Source organism: Bos grunniens, chromosome 7, assembly GCF_055505025.1.
Source record: "Bos grunniens cultivar Pamir isolate PY7600 chromosome 7, Bosgru_T2T1.0, whole genome shotgun sequence".
In the NCBI taxonomy this organism is placed as follows: Eukaryota; Metazoa; Chordata; class Mammalia; order Artiodactyla; family Bovidae; genus Bos; species Bos grunniens.
This window is the reverse complement of record NC_141171.1, coordinates 77277639-77298549: the sequence shown is the minus strand read 5'-3', so window position 1 is coordinate 77298549 and position 20911 is coordinate 77277639. Positions and strand designations below refer to the sequence as shown.

At 36.8% G+C, this 20911-nt stretch overlaps 1 long non-coding RNA gene across 22 annotated transcripts in view; it reads right to left on the bottom strand.

Moving 5' to 3' along the window:
* LOC147369852 (uncharacterized) overlaps positions 1-20911 on the bottom strand; it is a 1128106-nt gene that overhangs the window by 1102135 nt on the left and 5060 nt on the right. For all 22 annotated transcript variants that reach the window (XR_015167976.1, XR_015167967.1, XR_015167966.1 and 19 more), the window contains one exon: positions 12968-13119. This is a non-coding gene — a long non-coding RNA (uncharacterized LOC147369852). The remainder of the gene's footprint in view (positions 1-12967; positions 13120-20911) is intronic.

Here is a 20911-nt window from a genome sequence, read left to right as displayed (position 1 = left end):
ATAATAATACCTACTTCAAAGCATTCTTGTGATTAAATAGTTAATACATGTAAAGTGTTTACAACAGACCCTGGATCATAGTAAATGCGCTGCAAGTGGTTGCTACTACTACTTTACTATTGTTATCTATAGGAGTTAATTACGGAGTCAGAGCCAATTTAATTCAAGTCCTAGACCACTAATTACTAGCTGGGTGATAGTGAGATCCATTGACATATTGTTTAACCATTTTAAGTTCCTATAAAATAGGGACAAGAACAGTGTCTTCCGCATGCTAGGAAGAGCAGATGAGATCATTTACAGTAAGCCCTTACACCTGTGTCTGGCACAGAGAAAGTTTCGCTGTTTTTAATCATCGTGAGTGTATAGGTATGATCACATTCTCTGTCATGTTAAGAAACTTAATCTATTCAGGTCTCTAGAATTCGCTTGTGTTTCCCAACTTTTTAAATTAAGCAATTTCACCAAAATCATCTATCTATTCCCTGAATATATCCAGACAATCACTGATTGCTTATATCTGATATGGGGTTTTCTCAAGATTTGATGTAAAGATCTGACACAAATAAATGATTTTAGAGGAATAAGTGAAAATATTTCTGCTCAAATGTAAGGTAAAATGGAGCTGGCTTGTAAGATGAGACAAGTGGTAACATACTCTGCTTTATGCACTTCTCTAGCAAGGTGGTATTTCAAACTCCACGGCAGATGGGTAAAAAAACAAGAGGACAGCTTGTTAGAAAAAGACCCAGACTGCTAAGTCCATCACATCTCTCTTTTTCTTTCCTCATTAATTCTCGGATCCTTATTCCATTGTATAACTTAACTATCTCTATAGGCAAAAAAAGAAAAAAAAAAAACTATCTAGTACTCACTACCACTCTTTAGAGGCTTGTACAGTTCTTGAGGCATAAGCCAAGAGGTTTTCCCTAAATGAGAAACCGGCAGGAAATTTTCACCTGCTCGGCAGGTGGGCAGCACTTCTCAGTGAATCGCAATGAACTCAGTACAACTGCTCTTTTGTTTCAGTGTTTGATGTTGCAGGTAGAGAAGATATTTCACTCCTATGAGTACTATAGGTCGGACTACCACATTCAAACAGAAAATATCACCAAAGATTGAAAAGAAAAGGCTGAAAGAGAAAATATGGCTAAACACAGAAGGGAAACAATGTGTTTTATTTAGTTTTCACACAGATAGAATATTAGCTACCTAAATCAGACCTACAGAGATGCACACTACATCTGTTATGTACTCCTCAATCTTTCTTATTGAGACTAAGCCAGTGGTGTTCCCATGGAGATATCTCACACTGTTCACTTAGGGTTTCTTTTCTAATTAATGATTAATGCCATCCCCTAATTACAGAGAGTGGCAGACTCAATAACATGAAGGATAGTCAGAAACTTTGTATTCCTGTGGTTTTCTTTTCAGTCTGTTACTAATCAGTCTGGGACTAATATGCAGCTTCGCCTTACATTATCCTTAACTATAAAAAACTACAAATTCTAAAACAAAGAAGGGAACTTCTGGACGTGAAAACCTCAGGCCAAGTCTGGGTGGCCCGTGTGCCAGAGCTAGTCCATGGTGGTATTTCTGATCGCAAATATTTGTAAAACGTTTATATTATAATGCCAATTTTAAAGAGCATTAAGGAGTTATGGATGTGCATTTTGAGTTTCTCTTGAAAAACTTGAAAATCTGGCATCATTACACTGGAACACCTGCATGGCCAAAGTTGGCTAAATGTCTACTGTTCCTTTCATATGGAGCATTTGCTGTTCAGTTTACCAGAGATTCTATAGTCCCCATTTGTCTAATCCATTCTGACTCTCATCATTTACTATACTTAAATGGTATCTGTCAGCCTTCGATTTGATGACCCTACCTCTGATTATCAAAAGCCAAAACCCTTTACCATCAAATAAGCTGAAAGCAAAATAAACGAAAATGACCCTTCAGGTCACTCTGTTACTGCTGCAGGGGTCACACTGACCAATATGATCATCTCTGTTCTCAAGAAGAATCTACAAGTGGTGATCAAATGTACTTCAAAGATAGTGTAAGTGGTGCTATAAACCTACTAGCACAGTTCACAAAGCCTGAGGATGTTTTGATAATTTGGACATAGGAGAGGGGAACAGGAAAAAAGTCTATAAACTACTCAAAGCATGTTTTTAGATTAAGTCTGTCAAGAGAAATATAATGCAAGACACAAATCTAATTTAAAAATTCTAGTTCAGTTTATTTCAGTCGCTCAGTCATGTCCGACTCTGCGACCCCATGAACGGCAGCACGACAGGCCTCCCTGTCCAACACCAACTCCCAGAGTCCACCCAAACCCATGTACATCAAGTCAGTGATGCCATCCAACCATCTCATCCTCTGTCGTCCCCTTCTCCTCCTGCCCTCAATCTTTCCCAGCATCACGGTCTTTTCAAATGAGTCAGCTCTTCGCATCAGGTGGCCAAAATATTGGAATTTCAGCTTCAACATCAGTCCTTCCAAAGAACACCCAGGACTGATCTTCTTTAGAATGGACTGGTTGGATCTCCTTGCAGTCCAAGGGACTCTCAAGAGTCTTCTCCAACACCACAGTTCAAAAGCATCAATTCTTCAGTGCTCAGCTTTCTATGTAGTCCAACTCTCACATCCATACATGACTACTGGAAAAACCATGTATTGACTAGACGGACATTTGTTGGCAAAGTAATGCTTCTGCTTTTTAATATGCTGTTTAGGCTGGTCATAACTTTCCTTCCAAGGAGTAAGCGTCTTTTAATTTCATGGCTGCAGTCACCATCTGCAGCAATCTTGGAGCTCCGAAAAATAAAGTCAGCCACTGTTTCCACTGTTTCCCCATCTATTTGCCATGAAGTGATGGGACCGGATGCTATGATCTTTGTTTTCTGAATGTTGAGCTTTAAGCCAATTTTTTCACTCTCTTCTTTCACTTTCAACAAGAGGCTCTTTAGTTCTTCTTTACTTTCTGCCATAAGGTGGTGTCATCTGCATATCTGAGGTTATTGATATTTCTCCCAGCAATCTTGATTCCAGCTTGTGCTTCTTCCAGCCCAGCGTTTCTCATGATGTACTCTGCATATAAGTTAAATAAGCAGGGTGACAATATACAGCCTTGACATACTCCTTGTCCTATTTGGAACCAGTCTGTTGTTCCATGTCCAGTTTTAACTGTTGCTTCCTGACCTGCATACAGGTTTCTTAAGAGGCAGGTCAGGTGGTCTGGTATTTCCATCTCTTCAGAATTTTCCGGAGTTTATTGTGATCCACACAGTCAAAGGTTTTGGCATAGTCATAAAGCAGAAATAGATGTTTTTCTGGAGTTCTCTTGCTTTTTCAGTGATCCAGCGGATGTTGGCAATTTGATCTCTGGTTCCTTTGCCTTTTCTAAAACCAGCTTGAACATCTCGAAGTTCATGTTTCACGTATTGCTGAAGCCTGGCTTGGAGAATTTTAAGCACTACTTTACCATCGTGTGAGATGAGTGCAATTGTGTGGTAGTTGGCACACATTGCCAACTTTGGCATTGCCTTTCTTTGGGATTGGAACGAAAACTGACCTTTTCCAGTCCTGTGGCCACGGCTGAGTTTTCCAAATTTGCTGGCATATTGAGTGCAGCACTTTCACAGTGTCATAAGCAAAAAGATGTACTTGAAATTGATTTTAATCAGAAAGGTTTTCCAGTTAAATAAGACCAAAATATTGTCATTTCAGTGGGCAATCAATATAAAAATGTTAATGAGATACTGCACTTAAATTTTTCATACAGAATCTTTGAAAGGCAATGTTCATTTACGTCCATTTAGGGACCTCCCAGTTGAGACAAGTCACATTTACAGTATTTAGTGATTATGTGTACCTAGTAAAGAAGAATACTGCAGAAAGTTGCAGAAAGTTGCAGAAAGTTCTGACAGCATAGCACTTTCCAAGTGGAGGAAACAATAGAAATATAGACACACCAGATACATGAAAGGCAAATTATTTCCTGGAAATACTATGTCCATTTCAATTTGATTATGGGTCAGATGTGAAAAAGTAACAGGTATAGATCAGATGCTTGGTAAATTAGTCAAGTTTTTTGGCTCAAAAGCACTACCAGAAAGTATTCAAACTATCGTAAGCAACGTAAATTATTGATGCTGAATAATGAACGTGTAACAGCCAAAATTTTTAAACTCCTAAGAAAAATTTCCAATTCAATTGTGATAAATTCATTTTTATGTATGAAATTATTGGCTTACATAACTGAATAGGCCAGTGATAGTTCCAGCTTCTGGAATAGGTGGATTTAGATCATAATTCCAGAACTCAGTCTTGTTGTCTTTTGCTTTGCTTCATTTCATCCATTTATTAAGTATGTGTCTCCTTGATGACAAAATGGTGGGTAGAAGTCCTTAGACTTTCTTTCTATGATCTTAGGTGTCTCAAAGTTTACTTAAAGCAGTTCTGTTTAATCAACAATTTAAGCCCACATGATCTAATTAGTCAGGTTTAGATTATCTGGTGGTGGTGATTTAGTCGCTAAGTCATGTCTGACTCTTGTGACCCCATGGACTGTAGCCTGCCAGGCTACTCTGTCCGTGGGATTCTCCAGGCAAGAATATTGGAGTGGGTTGCCATTTCCTTCTTCAGGGGATCTTCCCGACCCAGGGATTGAACCCAGGTCTCCTGCGTTGCAGGCAGATTATTTACCAACTGAGCTATGAGGGAAGCCCCAATTACTCATCCATAAATTAACTACTATTTAGCCAAGGGAATATCTTCTCACTGAAGAAGCCTAAGGTGTGGTCAAGCTATCTGATCACAGGTAGGTCAACTGATAGTCATTGTATAAAGAAAAAATGAAATGTTCTTGCCTGGAAGGTAAGATGCATATATGGAAGACGTGTAGACAAACTCAACTAATGTTTACTAGCTTAAATTGTGAAGAATTTTGGACCCTGTATTGTAACTTTTAGATCAATAACTCTTAGCTAATACCTGGTTTTGCTCCCATGATAAGTTGAAGCCTCTAGAAAGCCTGCATGTTGAACAGTCCTCTGGTAGTTAACAATTTAAGGCAATGATTTATGCAAGCATAACCTGCATATTATGCAGACATGAGTAGACAAATTTTTCAAAGAAACACAAAACTGCTAAAAATCTGCAATAAAAGTGGTTGAAAAGTGGAGAAACTGTCTTTCAATAGATTGACTAACTTTGAATAATTTAATGTTTGAAATGATTAGTTAAGATATCTTACTAATACAGCTAAATTATGATCACTTCCCTTACAACTGTACTGTACTATTTCCAGGTAATTTGTAATTCTTTTTAAGTTTTTTCACCAAATTTATTCTTGAGTATTTCATTTAAATTTTGGCTCAATATATTACCTATGATTAAATGAAACATATATATATGATTATTTTTTTACTAACAATTTTAAGGTGTAAAGAATAAAAGTGCAATGGTAAGGGTGTAAATAGATAAAACACCATGTAAAGGTATTCTGGGCAATATCTACACTTAGGTCTTACAAGTTTGAGTTTATACAACCATGATTTATTAATTCCAAATGATTTTTTCCCAAAGGTTCTTATGTATTCACTTGATTTCAAAGTTATTTTACTTTTAAAAGGTTCATTCTATTTTATAACACCTTTTAAATTTAGTCATATACAATGATATACATGCATGCTCAGTCAATTCAGTCATGTGTGGCTCTTTTTGACCTCATGGATTGTAGCCTGCCAGGCTCCTCTGTCCATGTGATTCTCCAGGCAAGAACACTGGAATGGATTGCTATGCCCTCCTCCAGGGTTTCTTCCCAACCCAGGAATCAAACCCATGTCTCCTGCATTGCAGGTGGATTCTTTACTGCTGAGCCACCAGAGAAACCCCAACAATGACATATTTAGCTTCAAATAAAATATTCAATACTTTGAGATAAATATAAGCATTAGTGGGGAAACACTTCCAATTTATATAGCTTGATTTTGGTTAACTCATAGTAGTGTTTGTAATAAATACCCACAAGATTTTTTATTATATCATAATGTAAAATCTAATTTTAATTAATTTAAAAGTGCTGCACTATACTTGCATCATTACATATGATATAAAGTTAGATTTTTAAAATAATGCTCATAAATTTATACCATATTCCAAGTGATCATTTTTCTAGATAATTGTCATAAAATCATTTGTTTTTTGATAATTTGCAAATGCCAACTATTATTCTAATACTAAATATAAGTATTATATAAAAGCATACAGTTGTATAGAAAGAGACTAGGTCTACAAAATTTCAATTACTTAGGAAATTTAGAGCTTTAAAATCAGCTTCTGCTAAGTCCTAATTTAATTCTCATTTAATAGAAACTGAAGAACCCAACAAACTGCTTTACATATTTTTATAGGCAACTGGAATTAAAGTTACAAAATAATTTTAAAATTATATTTTTATTCCATTATACCCAAATAGTGTCTTGAGTCTCTCATCTTAGAGAAGAAGATTATTGAGGCAATTTTGCAGAAGAATCAATGAACACAATATTTTAGACTAAACTATCAAGAAAATTAAGGACTCTTCATGTGCTTATTGAATGAATTACTGTAAAGCTTTACTATTAAGAAAGTGCTGTAGAATACCAGTCATTTCACCTTCAAAAATGCAGCTGTAATATTAAGAATCCATTATGTGCATTTTAGTTACTTAATAGACAACTGTTGAATGAATGAATGTGTATCCAGTAATGGTTATATTTTATTTTGCTTTTATTTGTTATCATTTTTTCTGTTATTACTATTCTGTTTTAATGCAGAGTATTGTGCTAAGATAGAACAGCTCTGAATTAAGACAAGTCAAAGTAAGAGGTTTACTCTTGTTCAGTCAAAGGTACTGAATGCTAACATTTCCTGCACATCATAAAAGTTAATATTTTGAATTGTGTGGTTCGGAATACCAGTTTGAAATTCTAGAAGTTATAAATGTTAGATATCAATGTTTATAGTGCATGATTTTAACTTAGATCTTATAAAAATTCAAATTCCCATACTCCATACTTGCAGATTCTGATTTCATAGGACTGAGTCTATTAATATAATGGTGGTTTCCTAGTGGCTCAGTGGTAAAGAATCCACCTGCCAATGCAGGAGATGCGGATTTGATCCCTGAGTCGGCAAGATCCTCTGGAGAAGGAAATGGCAACACACTCCAGTATTCTTGCCTGGACAAAGGAGTCTAGTGGGGTATAGTCCATGGGGTTGCAAAAGAGATGGACATGACTTGGTGACTAAACAACTATGACAATTCTATCAGGACTAAGAATCTGTAATTTTAACAAGTAACCCACATAACATTTTAGCTGGCAATTCTCAGGCTGTATAAAAAACACGTTATCTATCCACTTAAATATATAATAATCTTTCAGTCACACTGGTTTGTATCCTACCTCCACTCCCCACCCCTAGCCATGTTCAATGAATTACATTTAATGTTATGTTAGCTCTAATCAAAGGTAGTGACATAAAAAAATTGACTACAAAATATTACATATATTAAAAAAATGATTAAAGATGCCATAAAATATTGTATTGTATTAAACACATTTAACATATTTAAAATATTGATTGCTTCTGAATATCAAAAAGAAAACTGTGTTCAGCTGCAATAAATATAATAATTAACATTAGTATATTTCATCCTTCTGTTCATCATGATAAGAGTGTGTGTGTGTCTCTCTCTGCCAATAACAAATGCATATCTGAATTATCAGGGGAATAGTTTGAAAATGCACATGTTTATCCATTCTACTGGAATGGAATCTTATTGAAGGTATCCTCTAATACTAATTTTGAAAGTTGTCTAGGTATTTCAGACTTTGGCCCCTCAATTAAATTGAGAACCATAACTATAAGCAGTGGGAAGCTCAACTAAATTAAGAACCATAGCTACAGGCAAGAGAAGAAATCATCTCTACAGTGCAGATTAATAAAATTTTTACCCTAGTCTTAACCAGTTCCTGCCATCAGATCTGCATGCGTTTATAAAGAAAACTAATAAAACAATTTCCAAATTCTCCTCTAAAAGAAAAACTGCTGCTTTTTCTACTCATAATATTCTGACATCAACTGTGAGCAATTTCCCTGCACGTTGAGAAATTCTGACACTAGCTACCTGGAGTTACCTCTGAACACACAGAAAAAGGACTTAGTCCCACAAAGACTGTCCCTTACTTCAGATACCAATCGCAAGTCCAGGCCTCCCATACTTCAGTCAGCTGTAAAGTGGGAGTTTGTATGACCCTCTCTTCTGGTTCAATAATTTGCTTTAAGAGCTCACATAACTCAGGGAAACACTGACATTTACCACCTTATCATAAAGGATCTAATAAAGAATACTGATGAACAGTCAGATGAAGAGGTAAATAAGGCAAGACAGGAAATGTGTGCACAGAGCATCATGACTTCTTTGGATGTGATTCCCTCCCAGCACCTCCACCTGTTCACCAACCTGGAAGATGTCCAAATACTTTTTTTTATGGAGGTTATATTACTTATTCATGGTTGATTTGATTAAATCAGTAAGTCAAGGTTGGAAATTGGGACTCGAAGTCCTAACCCTCTAACCACATGATTGGTGCCTCTAGCAACTTGCCCCCATCATCTAAGAGTCACCGCTCTATCATAAACTCAGGCATGAACTTCCCTGGTGGCTCAGATGGTAAAGAATCTGCCTGCAATGCAGGAGACCCGGGTTCAGTCTCTGGGTTGGGAAGATCCCCTGGAGGAGAGAATGGCAACCCATTCAGTGTCTTGCCTGGAAAAGCCAATGGACAGAGGAGTCTAGTGGGCTAGTCTAGTCTGTGGGGTGGCAAAGAGTTGGATACAACCGAGCGACTAACAGTAACATATACTTGAAACGGGCTTATGAGTAATAAAAGATGCTCTTCCCACTCCTATCATTCAAGACACTACACGGATTTGGGGAGCCATGTGCCAGGAACCAAGGATGAAAAAAATATATATATACATCTTATTATATCACAAAATCACATTCTCCAATAGCATTGTTGAGAAATTTTCTGATGAGAGTTTTTCCAACTAATGATTTTGTGAAGACATAAATGGAAGACTGTTATATCTGACATTCTTTATTTTGACTGTACTTTTTCAAAGTTTCTTGCTCTCTTAATCAAGCCATTCCTTTATCCTAAGCATCTAATCCCTTCACCCTATACCCTGACATTTCATTCTGATGTGTAGTAACTGAGTTCTCAGATTGATATTCTGCTCATTCCCATTCCTACAAGAACAAAAGCTGCACTTCTTTGGATCTGGATCCACCCTCTCTTTAGAAGAACAAATTAATTTTTCTTTCTTGTCAATTCACTAAAACAGAATTCACTAAAACATGCCTGTCATGAACATAGTGAAGTCAATTATGTTATTATGTTTAAAGTGAGGCGGTATCAAGGAGAGAAAGTTGTTACATAAACGTGGATCAGAAACTCTGAGTTTCAGAAAGAGCATGGTTCCTTTACATTACCTGAAACCCCACTGAGTCTGCTGGGGTTAAAGTGGGTGGTGAGACTTGCTGTTTAGGTCAGGCCTTTATATCACATAACTCAGTGCAGCTGACAGACAATGAATCCAATACAATGAATCTATTCATTGAACTGGTAAATATTTATAGTAACATTTGGACATTTTGGAAGAAACCTCAGATATTATGATCGTGTATGAATTTCCATTTAAAAAAACCTGCAGAACGATGATTGTTAATCCTGAGTGAAATATGCCCTGAAAGCTTCAATACCTTAATTTCATTTATGTTTGTAGAATACATGTCATATTGAAACATCTTGCATTTCTCAGCACTCCTTTGTTTGGACATTGGTCAACAAGGTACTTTTAAATACTAAAACAGTCGCTAAATACCTACATTCTCAGGAAAACAGAGATGCTCTAGACTTGTATTTTTTACCAAATAAATTAGAGTCTATTACAATGATAACACATAAGATAAACACATCCATAAATAAAGAATGAATTATTAAAGAAATAAAGATTTATTTCAAATACATGGCTATATCTTAAGTAATCAAGCACTTAGGCGAACACTTCCTTTGTTTAGGCATAAGCACTCATTTTGCTATGCAAGGTCACGTGTTTGGAAATGATAATCGAAGTCAAAGTATTTTTGCCCCTAGAGTCTTCATTCAGAGTATTTTCCAGTGGTGTCACAAGTAGATAAATGCACCTAATTACTAGATTGTACATCCTGATATATGTTTATTTGACTATGCAAACAACCCACCAAATGTATAATTTTCCCTTCTTAAAAAAAACACAGTAATTTAAATGCAAAAGATATGTTAATCAGCATTATCATTGAGATTTTTCATATGTCAAGTTAGGATGCTTGGAGTGATCATTTTGCTGTCAGCAATAAAGCAGCTTACACTGGAAATTCATTATGGAAACATCGCATCATAGTCATAGCAAGCACGGTGCCGGCTTTTATATAATAACAATAATAATATGGTACCTACAAACAGTTTACAAGTGTAGGGAAAGAAAGTTAGAATTCAGGCTGTAATACTGAAGAAAGAGTTGATTAAACAATAAGAACAAAATTTGAAAATGAAGGGAGTAAACAGAATATACTCTTTCAAATTACTGTATAAATTCTTTTGAAGTACAAGTAGTCATTACAATATAAAAATTTGAAGTTGAAGGGTTTTAATTATACAATGAGTGGTGGGAATGCACCAGCTTAAGGGTACTCCTATTAGCATTTCTTGCAGCAATTGTTATTTTAATTGGCTGAAGTAAACCATAATGCCCCAGGCCCCTGATAAAACTGTGGAGGTTGGCAGCTTTTTTTTTTTCTTTCCTTTATAAAAGAGATCCATTAAGAAAGCTTATATTTTGATTTTTTTTTAAGACCATTGCTACTCATTTTTATCAATGCAATAGTGTCTGGAAACTCTTCTTGTCATGCCCCCTCCATCAAACTATCACACGTCAGATGTGTATTTTATCTTCAGGAAGAAAAATTTCATTTGGGAGTTTGTTTTCTAACTAGGAATTTACTCAAAAGTGCCTCCAACCCCCACCTCTGTCTTTCCACTTCTCTTCCAAAGTCTCGAAAATTCTAAGGCTTTGTAATTTGTTTTAAATTCTAAAATTAACTAATGAGTTGAGTATGTAAAATAGACCTATATCCTTTAAAAATACAATCATTTCATTCCTGATACATTAACTATGCATTTTCTAAATATAAAACTATGTACTGAGTGTATGAGGTTTCAGTGTAAATGTTATTCTTCTCAAGTTTAAAATTAACATAACGAAATGCATCTAAATTTTTATAAACTGGTAGAAAAAATGGAAGTTCTATTTAAGAAATCTGATAATTTTACCTGGGTGAGCTAAATTTCAGCTTGTGTATATAGAGGTGGCGACCACTTAGGGATAAAATGTGTTAGTTCAGGAAAGAGGCCATGAAAGCTTGAGCAAGGGGAAGGCTGCAGTGGAATTCTGCAAGGAATGGGAAATAGATTTGATTTGAAAATAGAAACAACGGTGTAAATGCCTAATTATGTAATCAGAACAACAACAAAAAAATCTCAGAGGAATCAAAAAATAATGATATAAATGGTAAAAAGTCGGGGAGACCTTGAGAACAGCAGAATTAGAAAAGAAATAACAAAACGAAAGATGGTTAGCTCACATTGACATATTTTAAATCAATGGCAAACATATTTGTTTAATATATAGACATCTACATTTCTAGACACGTGAGTGAGAAAGCATGAAAGCAGCAGAAGAGAGATATAGTTACAGATTTACTCCTCTGTGGTTTCAGAGACAAAAGAGTGCTTTGGCCTCTCAAAAGATACCATGCAAATGTTATACAGAAAACATATTATGCACATACCAATTCAGAAAATTTTCTGTTATAAATACTTATGAATTATGCCAAGGTATTGAATATTCAAGCGATATGATAATGTTGATAAATAGTCCTGCAATTTCAAGCACCGTGGTTTGATAACGTGAGAGATTCTGTGATAAATACAACCAAAGCTTTCTCATACCTTCAAGAAAATTGAACAGTGAAATAGTCTCAGAACAAAACTGAAGTTTGATATTCCAAGTACATCTATACATTTCCTTGTACTAGTTTTAATAAGAACCCTGGTAAGTCAGTTTAATCATAACCCCCAACCCTTAATCAGGTCCTTCATCCTCCACCATTTCCCAGATGATATCTATTCAGCACACACTCTGCTGGCCACTAGGTCATTTTATCTCCCTTACTTCTGATGTTTCCTCTTGGTAGTTTCCTTGGCAGTAACTTTTCACTTGCCCATGCTGTATTAGGAGTAGAGTACAATCTCTATGCCCCACAGTGAAAACCCACAGTAGTGGTTCTGAATCTATGGCTGTGATCCTTAATAAAGTCTGCCTTGCCATCTTTAACAAGTGTCATTGCCTAAGTTTTTTTTGCTTTAACACCCTCTGTTATGCTGAATCTATCTCCCTCATGAAGACAATGAGACAGTAGTAACTAAAGTTATATCCATTTTACTCTGCTTCAATTTTCATGACCTGAATGGCACCCTGTTCCAGAGAAACAGAATCCTCATGCTCATAGAGATTCAGCAGCTAGATGCAGAAGTATCAGAAAGGCTGTTGCCAAACTATGCCATTTAAAGCAAACTTCTTTGGAATATATAAGTCATCTGCAGAATTCCCACAGAAGACACAATAGAGAAGATACTGTATTTCCTATCAAAATTATTCAATTTAGAAGAACTCTAGTAGGATCGTTACAATTTTGAAAGTTAAATTTATGTATTTTTACACTCTAGATATAACAGAGAAACAAAACTTTCTTTCCTATGAAGGACATTTGTAGAAAATCTTAAGAAATGTAGGTTGAAGGACCTACCTTTGGTAAAGAACAGGTTTTCTGATGATTGGAGCCAAGATGAGGATTTCCTGCAGACTGGGGTTTCTTAAAGTGCTTCAGGGTCCCTGTCTGCTATTTTCTTATCTAATGTATCTTCACCTCTCAGCCCTTAATGACAGTGTTCCAGGGACCTAAAAGGGGAGAAAAAGACATTTTGAAAAGACTGCTGAGTTACAGCAAAGTCACCTTGTACTTGCTTCAGATGTGGTGCACTCAGGAATATAAAACAGAAACATCTTGTTACAGCAGTCAACTTGCTGAATACATGGTCAGAATGAAGAGGCTAGAACACATCCAAGTAGTGTAAAACATGGGGAAAAAAGACACTGTATATACAAGACTAGTTTGGCTTCAGGAATTGCTTTTACAAAGGATGCTGCTACATTTTATTTGAGGAAGGAAGTTGCAGGCATGAGAGAAGATGGAGAAAGACACGTAAGCAAGGTCATCATTCAGTACACATGTATGGATTGCCCACTATGCACACTTAAAATGATGAACAAGACTTAGACTGTCTTTCCAGAGTTTCCAATGCAGTTGTATAAAAGATAAGAATATACATCATTTTAATGCAGTGGGAAAAATGTGATGGTGGTAGGTTATGCTGGAATCTACATATTTCCTAAATTTGGGAGGAGAAAAGAGAGTAAAGGGAAAAAAAAAAAAACTTTCAACTGGAGAGCTGAAGGAAGTGTTCAGTTCAGTTCAGTTGCTCAGTTGTGTCCGACTCTTTGCAACCCCATGAACCGCAGCACGCCAGGCCTCCCTGTCCATCACCAACTCCCGGAGCTCACCCAAACTCACATCCATTGAGTCAGTGATGCCATCCAGCCATCTCATCCTCTGTCGTCCCCTTCTCCTCCTGCCCCCAATCCCTCCCAGCATCAGAGTCTTTTCCAATGAGTCAACTCTTCACATGAGGTGGCCAAAGTACTGGACTTTCAGCTTCAGCATCATTTCTTCCAAAGAACACCCAGGACTGATCTCCTTTAGAATGGACTGATTGGATCTCCTTGCAGTCCAAGGGACTCTCAAGAGTCTTCTCCAACACCACAGTTAAAAAGCATCAATTCTTCAGCTCTCAGCTTTCTTCACAGTCCAACTCTCACATCCATACATGACTACTGGAAAAACCATAGCCTTGACTAGATGGACCTTTGTTGGCAAAGTAATGTCTCTGCTTTTGAATATGCTATCTAGGTTGGTCATAACTTTCCTTCCAAGGAGTAAGCGTCTTTAATTTCATGGCTGCAATCACCATCTGCAGTGATTTTGCAGCCCCAAAAAATAAAGTCTGACACTATTTCTACCGTTTCCCCATCTATTTCCCTAATGGATAATCAGTTGAGGACACTGGAGACACAGGTATGGAAAACTATTTAGAAGACAGAAGTGAAAGAGCTTAAAAATATAAGAGAGAGCTAAGTCTGGGTTCATGTGAGGAGACGAATCTCACCTGACTTCTGGGCTCTGTTTAAGAGAAGGGACCTGAATACAGAATATAAATTACAATCAAATTTTGAGCAATAAAAGCAATGCCTTGTGTAGTGGCAGGCTCACTGGAGGCCTTAAAATCTTGCTAAATTATTTTTGCCAAACTCATTGATATAAGTTTTTCTAAAGTTGATCTCAAAGTGTTTTCACTCACATGTGTTTTTGGATCTAAATCAAATGAATATATGTAACATATGTATTTTTTTTTAAGAAATTGGCTTTTATTTTTTAAAGACTGAACAAAGAAGTTTTTCTTTGGGTTTGTTTAAGCTGGGATGCTGATAAGACGGCTCTTTGCAAATGGACCATTTTGTGTCCATGGAGTAATATATATAGCCACCCATATAAATATGCATACACATATGTATACACATATATGATTTTCTTTTCTTTCTTTTCTTTTTTTTTTTTTTTTTGACCCTTCTATCTTTTGGAACTAGGCTGGCAAACCTAAATGTTTAGGAATTTGTGATACTTTTGCAAAATGATTTATTTTCATCTAATGAACTTATGCAATAGGCAATTAAGCAAAATAGTAAAAAAAAATTGGTATATATCAAGTATAGACATCTATTTGATCTAAAGTTGTGAAACAAAGTTATTCAAGTATATCATTGGTTTAAAAGTGTATTTGCAAAATCCTGTATATAAACTGGGTTTTACAACTAGCGTTCCTTGGAGAGACAGAGGGAGGAGAGGCCCATGATTGAAATGCATAAGCATGTGGTAACTCTTCAAATTTCAGTCCTCTTAAAGAGGGAGAACTAGACACCAGGTGGGTGAACTTTGTTGGCAAAGTGATGTCTCTGTTTTTTTGATACACTGTCTAGGTTTGTCATATCTTTTCTTTCAAAGAGCAAGTGTCTTTTAATTTTGTGGCTACGGTCACTGTCCACAGTGATTTTGGACACTAAAGGAAAAAAAAAATCTGCCACTGGTTCCACTTTGTCCCCATCTATTTGCCATGAAGTGATGGCATTGGCTGCCGTGATCTTAGCTTTTAAGTTACAGTAATATAAGACCTGATACCTCAGTTGGTAAAGAATCTGCCTGCAATGCAGAAGACCCCAGTTTGATTCTTGGATTGGGAAGACTCCCTGGAGAAGGGATAGTTTACCCACTCTAGTATTCTTGGACTTCCCTTGTGGCTCAGCTGGTAAAGAATCCGCCTGCAATGAGGGAGACCTGGGGATGATCCCTGGGTTGGGAACATCCCCTCGAGAAGGCAAAGGCTACGCACTCCAATATTCTGGCCTGGAGAATTTCATGGACTGTATAGGCCATGGGGTCGCAAAGAGTTGGACATGACTGAGCGACTTGCACTTTCACTTTTCACTTTCAGTGTAAGACCTGAGTGGAAAAAACAAATCTCTGCTTTTCAGTCTAAAAATCCCCAAAGAAATGAGGCAATAAAGCAATAACACCTGTTTTATAAAGTTTTTAATCTATTTTTCATGCTTTTAGTCATCAGAAAAGCATGTTTGTATTGTTATACATATGGTATATTTTATTATGTTCTTTAATTGGTCAGGTTCTTTCTCATCTCAGTGAAGCTTGCCATAGCCAAAATTGTTTTGTTTGCCTACCCAGAGTTACTCTCTCTCTTCTGTAAAGAGATGACCTCAGTTATTTGTTAGAGACCACACTCCCTTCATTGGACTGTAGTTTTGGTGGGATATTTATTCAAGGTGTTGATTATAATATTAACATAATATGGGTGGAAAATAACCTAAATTAGGTCAACCAAAATCTCTCTCAGGAAAATGAATCCTGAATACAATGAGCTAATAGAAAACACTTTATTCATTCTGTGACAGTGGAAACCTGATGATACTTTTCATTTTTTTTAAATTCCTAGCTCTAGAAGTTACCTTATTTCAGTCTTTCTTAGAGCCTAGTGGTTCTATTTTTCATCCATTCCACAAACTGCCTCATGTATTGCATTTTTTTTAACTCAAGTTGCCCATAGATGGCTTATATTGCTTATAATCAAAGTATCCCAACTGACACAAACTGATAGAAAAGTTTATATGGGATGAAGCGAGGGCTAAAAAAAAAGTGTATTATGAGAAAAGTAATGAGTACCCAAAGGGAGAAAAAGATAAATATATATATATGCTGCTGCTGCTAAGTCGCTTCAGTCGTGTCCGACTCTGTGCGACCCCATAGACGGCAGCACACCAGGCTTCCCTGTCCCTGGGATTCTCCAGGCAAGAATACTCGAGTGGTATATATATGTATATAATTGTGGGAGGGATAGAAGAGGGAGAGCTTGCTTATGTTTGCTTAAAAATAGTTTCATGGAGGAAGGAAAAAAATGGATGAGATTTTCATACAAGATGATGCGGATCAGAGCCTGTCTAAGGAGGAGAGAGCAGTATCAGTGAAGAGATCAAGGGAAGACAAGTTCAAGACATGACTGGGGGTTAGGAACAACCTCGGTTCATACATATGCTTTAGATAGAAATGAAAACTCTAGGAAGAACAGATTATCCATTTTTAAAGTAAATGTTTATTGTGTTCCGTGATGCAATGGTGAATAAGACAGACATGTTCCATGCCTTCATTCCCCTAGAGGACAGAGATGAACGGCTAACAAAAATATTATCCAGAGAGAAAATAAAAGACTTTAGAAATGCAGTACATTCTGTGAAGGAAACAAGGGGCTAAGATACAGAGGCTAAGGGCATGCATGGAAAGAGATTGAGGGAGAGCTGGAAGAAAGTTGTGATATTTTAGATAAGCGATGAATTACAGGAAAAGTGGGGGAATGAGCATTCCCAGGCAAAGGAACAGAAAAATATGAATGTCCTAGGGAGAGAGGACTTTGTTCTCAGAACTGATAGAAAATGACTTCAGTCAGATGAACAAAGGAGACTAGCAGAAGACAATGCTGGAGAAACAGGCAGGGGACAGGTTTCTTACGCCTCAGAGGCGGGCTTGGGCTTTATTTCAAATTCATGAGGAAGCTATTTACACTTAATAAAGATCAACTTAGTGGCTAAGAATAAAGGGTAATAGTCTTGAATGATGATTTACATTTGGGGTTATAAAGACATGTGAGAAGTCACGAAGGGCATATCATGATAACATAAGGAGAGATTTAAACATGAGCATGAAGTAGTTTTATATTATTATTATTCAGTACAAAACTTACAACTACTGAAAGTATTTACTGAAGTGACAACTACCTTCCATAGGAATATCATCCATAATACGTGTTTCCACCTCTAATCTGCTATATTGCTTATACTTCCTACCATGTAATTTAGCCCTTATATTCTGACTAGATCTATATGTTTTATGTAATATTTTGTTTCCCAACTAGATAGAAAACACCTCAAGGATAAGACGTCTGCCATATATTTCTGTATCATTCACTTACCTAGCTTATATTTTAAATGAATGCTGCCTGTGTTTAGTCACTCAGTTACGTGCTACTCTTTGTGGCCCCATGGACTGTAGCCCGCCAGGCTTCACTGTCCATGGGATTCTCCAGGCAAGAATACTGGAGTGGGTTGCTATGCTCTCCTCCAGGGGATCTTCCCAACCCAAGTATAGAACCCAGGTCTCCTGCATTGCAGGCAGATTATTTACCATTTGAGCCACCAGGGAAGCTCAAGAATACTGGAGTGGGTAGCCTATCCCTTCTCCAGGGGATCTTCCTGATCCAGGAATCAAACCGGGGGTCTCCTGCATTGCGGGTGGATTCTTAACCAGCTGAGCTGCCAGGGAAGCCCTCTGTCCAGTATAGATTATGTGAATATGAATTTGTAATAATATTTAATGCTTACTATTTTAATCCACCAGCCAATGCTGGGGACAGCAGTTTGATCTCTAGGTTGAGAAGATCCTTTGGAGAAGGAAATGGCAACCTACTTTAGTATTCTTGCCTGAGAAATCCATGGACAGAGGAGCCAGGCAGGCTATTTAGTCCATGGGGTCACAAGACTGGGAGATGACTCAGTGACTGAACAACAACAAAAACATTCTCTCGGCACTGTACTAAGGGCTTTACATATACAATTTAGTTTAACTCTCATTCTAAATCTATAAAGAAAGTCGTGTTATCATTTTATAGATAATAGACCAAAATTTACCACAATTAAGTCCCTTGCACAGTTGTTACTAATTGACTTACAACACTTTGGAGATAAAAAAAAAGTATCTGGTCAAGATAAGCTATTTACTGGTCAAATTACTTTGAAAAAAATACCTGTGAATGACATTTGTACAGTATTAAACCACTTCCTGGCCCTACTGGGAATCAACTGTGAATCTGTTCATTGTGATAGAATCACACATAGCTTCCTCTGTCTGCATTTGCTAGCTGTTTCTGACAATATCTGTCATTTAAATGGAAAGGTTTATTTAACACAGAGACACTGTCTTACTCTTGTCATCTTTCACTTAATTAAGCTAAAACCATATTTTTCCCACCACAAAATCAAAAAGATGAGTACAGACTCTACAAAAGATATGACTGGTTCATTTTGTCGAGATTCTAAGCATTTCTAACATCTAAATATATATGCAGAAATACCTATCACATAATGATTGTGACACAGATTATGATTGTGGCCCAATTATCTCTACAGATACAGATGCCATAAAATTTAAAAGAGAAAGGAGACAGTGATATGAAGGGAAAAATAACAAACACATGCTAATGGGAATTAGAAGAAAACATAAAGGCTGTCAAGGAAAATTACTGTTGGGCTCGCTACAGGAGGACACAAAAGGGAAAACAAAAATAAAAATAATTTAAAGTCTACCCTGAGGCATACAAATATAAAGAAGAGTAGAAGAATTTTAATTAGGCCAAAGTGCTCTAAATATTTGCTTAACACTATTTCTCTCCTTAAGACACAACCACAGCGACGACATACTTGACGTTGGCTCACCATCCATTTTCCTCATCCAAAGTTTAGATTTTGTAAACAGGCAATTCCAGTTTCTATTTTGGTTCACATTCTGAATGCGAATAAATATGGCCCACACACCCTAAGGAAGAACGCATTTAAATTGTAAGTGAAGGGTGGCATTAGAATAAATATCAACACACCAATTTGTATTAAAAAAATCAGATCAGACATTTGGCAATAGAAGTAATAAAGATCAAGAAGAAGGGAGAGATGGAGAAGGAGTAGGAAGAAGGGGAGAAAAGGAAGTATACCACCACTACACACACACTACACACACACACACACACACACACACACAGGCCCTCATCCTTTTGAAATGTTTGAATTTCCCCAGGAGAAATCACTCCCCGGCCATATTTAATATCTCTTCCACCTGCACCCCCAACCCGCTGCCCCCGTAACTCTAATTCGGTGGAGGTTTCTTGACTTACAGAAAATTGTGTCATTCGGAAATAGGATCTCAACAGGCTGATTAATAACTGTGTTAAAAAGCTAAATTTTGGTGATAAACCACATAAATCTCTCTTAGATGTCGGCTCTGCAGCCTGTAGGGTTGATAGAGTCTAAGTTGTAGTTTCAGCTGAATTTCTTTAGGAGTTCTGGCTAAGGAGGGCCACAAGGAAAATGCCATTAGAGGCATTCGTATGCTTTTAATAGACAGGCAGAAACAGATTAGGAAAACTCTGCAAATCGTCACTGATTATTTGGGTAAAGTAGGAAGAAAGTGGCATAACAACAGGTGAATGAAAATGCTTTTAAAATATTATTTAAATGCAGTCCTTAATTCTTCAAAAATTTAGAGAATTAATCACTTAGTTTCCTCATTTAGTACTCAAAATTCAATTTAGCCTAAAGCATTCTAATAAATATAAAAGACCTTGGAAATATACAAATATAATATTTTGTAAACGTCATATGGCTTCACAATGTGGGACCAATTTACACATTTTACATTCTTTTTCTTATATGTGTTACAAAATACTATTTTTATTTTTAACTTTTTACTCTTCTTTTGTTATACATTGTTTCCACCACATAAGCTTTTTCTTTTTTTTAAAGGAACAACTATCCAAACGTCATGGGACACTGCTGCTGAGTCGCTTCAGTCGAATCCGACTCTGTGCAGCCCCATAGATGGCAGCCCACCAGGCTCCCCCGTCCCCAGGATTCTCCAGGCAAGAACACTGGGTAAGTGTAATTTAAAAGTTATAAGAGCCTTCTCTGGTGGTCCAGTGGTTAAGACTCCGAGCTTCCAATGCAGTGGGTCGGGGAGTGTGGGTTTGATCCCTGGTTGGGAAACTAGGATTCCATATGCTGGGTGGTGAGACCAGTAAGTAAATAAATAATAAAGGTAACAAGATTTTCTTCTTCTCTGAGTAAAACACTACTACTCAGAAATTTGGTCAGGAAAGAAAGGCATCACAAGATGTGAAGGCATTAGTTTAGAAGCTGAAGATTAATTGTAAAGGGAAATTGTTCTAAGCGAGGCCACAAAACTAAAGCC